Here is a 6000-nt window from a genome sequence, read left to right as displayed (position 1 = left end):
CATTAATCCACCACCCAATAAACAGCCCTCTGCAATGAGGTAGTTTTTGAGAAAGACCAGTTCTGGCTTTATTGCTATTGGATTTAGCAGGGTGAGGAGGTATGCATCACATGCTCGTGAATGCCAGCTTAGGGCATTCGTGTTTCAATGCCATTACCCTAGAGATTGTCCAGAATTCTTGTATGCCTGGTGGGCACAGCACCCAAGAGCAAATAGTGCCAAGTGAAGAAAGTGGGGAAACACTACATGGAGAACTTTACTAAAAAGGATGCTCTGAAGATGATAGAAACCACTTTTTGGCTGCCACGGGTAGAAACAAATAGCCAGGTGCTTTCATGGTGGGTGTTTCTCAAGATGAAATTTGACGATTTGAATTAAATTTCAAGTAAAATCGAACAGAAAAAAGAAAGAAAGCAACGAATCGCTGGGATGAAGGAAAATGAGACGAGACATGAAGACCCCATGGTCCCATCCAATTGCAAGTTGGTCAATCAGTTGAGCGGCATGCGATTCACACAGTTGGCACGATAGCATCAGAGCCCCTTCGCTCATTCAGTCATTCAACAAATGTCAATTGAGCACCTTCCGCGTGCCAGGCTTTATTGGAAAAAACTGATAGAGCTGTGAACAATTGTTTCTGCAAAAATAAAAACAGATGCGGTTAAGGATGTTCCTTGCAGCATTTGTTTGTGCTCACAAAGAAGCTGGAGATAACCTGACCGCTCAGGGGGAGATGGTTAAATAACCGTGATGGAGTTTTGTGCGTTTTTTTGCATTTACCAAAAATGTAGTTCAACAGATCTGCTATTAAGTTGAACCGTATTAAACTATCAATTTCATAGGTCAAAATGGTCACACATTGGCAATTTATAGTAATTTATATTTTAAAATACATTTGAACACTTATGTGTGTAATAATATATGCATTTGTATTTGTACAGTTTTCATTAGGGGAAGGAAAAATAGTAGACTAGAGGGTAAATTTCAGGCTGTTACATTGCTTACTTTAGAAGGCAGAGAAGTGTGTGTGTGTGTGTGTATTGGGGAGAGTGATTATTAACTTCTTTACACATTTCTTATTGTTTTTGCTTGTAACACTAAGCATGTATTACTTTCATAATTTACAAAGCACAAAATTTATGAGCACAAAAAAATGACAAGAAAGAGGACAGTAGGCAGATGATTATGGAACCAAATCTATGATCCTGATTCGTCTTTTTTTATCTTCAAGTTTAGCTCCACATAAAATGTTATGAGCTGACTGTCTAGACATCCACACGCGCCACATAATAAGGAAGTTACATCAAAATGGAGATTTTCTGTGGATCTAGAACTTTCTCAATAGCTGCTCCAGAGGAAACAGTAAAAATAGTTCCATAACGCTTTTGGTAAGACAAAGATGGATCGCTTGACATCATTAAATCAAGGGCCCTTTGTGTAAGTGTCTGAGAACAAAGAAGTCCGGGGGTGTTTCACGTGTGACATGAAATATGAAATAGGAAGTCAGGGAGATAAGATTTCAGTACACTGGTCTGTTAGATGGATTCCACTCGTCCTCCATACCTCCCAAATCACTTGAAGGTTTGTTTTCAAGTCTGAAACAGGCTTGGAGCTGAGTTGATCTTTCTTTCTAATTTTTTTTTCAGTGACTCTCACTTTTGTATGCTCATTTTCATGCATACTCAAGAGCATCACAGTAAATGACTGGAGGAGCAGTGAGGGATCATGGTTAAAGTCACAATCTCTAGGCACAGAATGCCCAGGTTCCTATCTCAGCCCCACCACTCCCTGGATGTGCAGTTTGAGAAACTTGCCCAACCCCCATGCGTGGTCACTTTTTCCCTTCTATAATTAGAGATCATAATAAAATCACATCTAGAGATTGTTAGGAAGATTGAATGTGCTAATGTAGGTCAAGTATTTTAAATTGTGCCTGGCACTAAACCGTAAAGTTTTGTTTACTAAAAACATCTCCTGTCTGCCTTAGCAGAACTTTTAAAAATCCGATACAGTGTCATACCTTCCCTCATTTGTTCAAGAATCATGTATTGATTTAATGCCTCCTGCCTGCAAGGAACTGTGCGAGATATTCAGAATAAGAAAAGAAATAAGGAAGGAAGGAGGGAGGGAGGGGGTGAAGGCAGAAAAGAAAGATGGAGAGAGAGAGAGGAAAAGAAGGAAAGAAGGAGGGAAGAGAAAGGGAAAGACAAAGAGAAAGAAAGGAAGAAAGAATCTCATCATCTTTGTATTGAATGATCCTTTGCATTTCAAAATGTACATGTAATGCCCTTTTTAAATCACCTTCTCTTTTCAAAGCACAGGGCAAATGGAGGTTGCACTATTTTATAATGCGTGGTGAAAGAACACACAAATCATGAAGAGACAACACAAGCTGAGTCCTGTGTGTGGCCACACAACGTGACACCCCAATCAGCATTTGTGGTGTGACTATCAATTATTGAGGCTAGATCCACAATCCAGAGCAGAAATTTGTTCCTGTTACCTTCGAAAACTGATGAGTCGCACGAATCCTTGGTCAAGTTTAGAGTACCATGAATGCACGTAACCATGGAAATAAACACCAGCCCACATGCCCAGGAGTGAGAAAGAAATGAGGGCTAACCTCACAGAAACCAGAAAACGGGTCTAACAACAACATTAACAACAAAATATTAAACCATGTGTCTCTCTATAACTTTTTCCCCTTGGGTTCCATGGGACAGAGATGAGGACTTCTCAGTGTACATGGTTTGTGAATTTTAAGCCTTTGGACAGGCAAACCAAGGCAAGGTTGACTGGAAATGCTCATGCACCAATAGCAACTTAGATCACCAGCCGCATCGCAGTGGCTCAGTGATTTTCCCAGATGGAGTGAAGCTAAGCTCATAGGCTTTGAAGCTGCCTGTGGTTTCAATGAGATTGGACAGCAGGTGCAGTAGCCTCCACACAGTACAATATTTAGCTGTACCCAGAAAGCACTGATGGTTATTCTATTCATTCTTATTTTTATTCTGCAGTTATATCCCTTTCAATGGGCCTGACAGTATGCTAAAACCCAAGATTACAAAGATTAAAAAACCAGAAACACAGGTACCACCCTCACAAGTTTATAAGGGCTCAGTCAGAAAAGAATGGAAGTTTCTAGCAAAACGAACATATAATTCATTGTTTCTTTTAATGTGGTGAACCACCGATGTAATATGTCCTTATGTCAACTGACCACAGTTCAAGCACTCATTTCTGGATACAAAGCGGAAGCCTTGGGAGGCTGGTAAATGAGTGACTAATCTTTCCCACCATTATTTCTGAAGAAACACCAGCAAAAAGTATCCTCAGAAAGCCGATGCTCCAATCAAAGATAAATGCATAACACTGACCTGGAAACATTGTCATAAGAACGTATATCTTTCTGTTTTCCACAGCTCAAAGCTCAGCATGTGTAACACATTCCCCCAGCAGCCCCCCTTTCAAATGGTTTTTAACTGCTCTCCTGGAAGTTGCCCCATTGAGTAAACCTCATGCTTAGACTTTTCTCTAGGGGTCTCAGGCCCCCACAGTCATAGGACAACTATACAATTTTAATAGCAACATGAGTCTATTGACCAGCAGGTAAAGTGATCAAATTACGTGTAAAATTACGTGTCAGACTCAGGGGCCAGGGCAGAGCAGGCCATATTTGTTGCTTGGCTACTGGTATAGAGTGTCTTATGTCAGAGAATTATGTCATTGGTGCATCCCCACACATTCACTCACCTCCCCCCACCCCCACCCAAAAAAAGATTAATAAACAACCAAGAAATTAAATAAGAGCATCCACTAAAGAAACATTCATTCATATTGTGGACTTTTAAGCAACAGAGAAATCATGTTTGTTCGAGGGCTTAAAGGATCCAGATATAATCTTTGTGCTGCCCAAGAAAGACAAAAATTGAGGGATTTGAGCCATAAAAGGAAAACCAAACCGTGATGATCGCAAGATCTTGTTTGTGCAAGAGAAAGGGGAGGGGAGGTCCATTTCAGTGCAGGATAAATTGGTTTCACTTGGGGTCAAGTTTGGTATATTGTGAAAACAACTGATAAAGCACAAAGTGGCCTAATTCTTCCACCAACAAAGAGAAGTGCTCTGAGCTTATCTAATACCCACCACCAGTCTTAGGCTCACGCCCTGTCTAGACCAAGCTGGGTATTATCAGCAACCACGAGGTATTCATCAAGAGCCTACTCTGACATGCCCAGCCCAAAAGACTTGGTTATAGGAGATTCCAGAGCAAGAAAAGTTGCTGTCGCACCTCAGAGTTTGCTGTTTATTCTAACTATAAAAGAAGGAAACCCTCTAGATTGATTCCTTTCATTTCATCTGAGAAAGTGCTGCCGGGATATTTTTCAAGCCTTTGAAAACAAGAATACATTTTCTGTAACTCCTTAGTGCACAATTTCTCTGACCCCTGACGAGAGGAAAGAGGCACCCACCCCCAACCACAGTTCTACAGCTCCAGGGGTTCCCCATCAACAGGTCAAGGTCTGCTTGCAAATCTCCGTCTTATCTAGGGTGGCCACCTCCATTATGCCCTTTCCCCCAAGACTTTGAGACACAGATGGGGTATATCTGCTGGCAGTTCCCTCTTCTCAGCCTCCCCATAGGGTGACCCACCTATTTATAGGTATGTGGTCAGCTCCAAAGAAATGAACAGTGGTTAATTCCTCATAAAGTTGGGAGCAAGTACTTCCAAGGGAATATTGCACTCTCTAAGAAAAAGAGACACTCAACTCATAACCATGCCTGCCCTCTGACCTCTGTTTCTCTTTTCTTTTAAACAATAGATTTATTTTCTCAATACCAAGAAGCCACAAGGTGGGTTCCAGGGATGCTTAATTAACTGGAGTGACACAACTAAGTCCCAGTTCTCCCATTTTTCTGTTCTCCCATCTTTAGTATGTAGACTGTCTCTCCTCATGACCACAAGATGGCTGCAGCAGCTCCAAGCACCAATTCCAGGTATTAGCTCCTCACGTTATCTTCCAGTGACAGAGAAGGGAGTTATCTCTACCTTGCATCTCTTTTTTAAAATAATATTGTATTAGAGAAGTAGTAGGCTTACAGAAAAATCATGCAGAAAATACAAAGTTCCAGGCGGGCCACGGTGGCTCAGCAGGACCTGGGTTCAATTTTCGTCGGTGCCTGCCCATGTAAAAAAAAATAAAGAAAGAAAGAAAAAGAAAATACAAAGTTCCCTTTTACCACTTTGCATTAGTGTGGTGGATGCCTTTGTCACCACTGATGAAATAATACTATTATAACTATGCTATCAATTATAGTCCTGGGTTTACATTAGTGTTCACTGCTTGTGTTATACAGTCCTATGTTTGTTTTTTAAATTTTTATTCGGTAACATATGTACAACCTAAAATCTCCCCTTTTAACCACATTCACATATATAATTCAGTGCTGTTAATTACATTCATACTGTTATGCTGCTATCACCACTTTCTGCAGTTTTTCCAGCACCCCAAACAGAACTGTATCTGTTCAGCATTCTTAGGGAAAAGTGGCACTCAATGTACAATCGCCCCTCACCTCTGATAACTACTTCTGCTCCACAAATGCCCTTGGGGGGGGCGGAGCTCTAGGGCCACCGTGATGCAGGGGGTGGCTGGGTACAGGCAATGGAACACCTGACCTAATTCGTTCATTGAACAAACCCTTATTCAGTATTGCCCTACGCCTGGAATTGCCAAGGCCCAATTTTCTTACCAAATCATTTACAAGTCTGATCCCCAACTATGAGATGGGTAACAGGGAGACACAGGAATGCTACAGATTTGTACGAATTATGTACTGCAAGAGGGTACCCAGCCAAAGAGGAGGCTGGGACTGAAATCCAGCCCATGTTCCCCTCATCAAGCCAGGCACCCATGGGGCTGCACCGGCTCAGGGAGTGCCCCTCTTCCTAATGTGCTGAAAAAGACTCTCTAACCTGGCAGAGACCCTGTGGGGCAATA

General features: G+C 41.6%; 1 long non-coding RNA gene across 1 annotated transcript in view; it reads right to left on the bottom strand.

Annotated features, from left to right (window-relative positions):
- Positions 1-238: 238 nt before the first annotated feature.
- The window catches only part of LOC143661880 (uncharacterized), a 62657-nt gene continuing 56895 nt past the window's right edge, over positions 239-6000 (bottom strand). The window contains exon 3 of the long non-coding RNA XR_013164914.1: positions 239-637. This is a non-coding gene — a long non-coding RNA (uncharacterized LOC143661880). The remainder of the gene's footprint in view (positions 638-6000) is intronic.

The sequence above is a fragment of the Tamandua tetradactyla genome, chromosome 2 (genome assembly GCF_023851605.1).
Source record: "Tamandua tetradactyla isolate mTamTet1 chromosome 2, mTamTet1.pri, whole genome shotgun sequence".
NCBI lineage: Eukaryota > Metazoa > Chordata > Mammalia > Pilosa > Myrmecophagidae > Tamandua > Tamandua tetradactyla.
The sequence above is the reverse complement of the archived record's forward strand: the minus strand, read 5'-3'. Positions and strand labels throughout refer to the sequence as shown.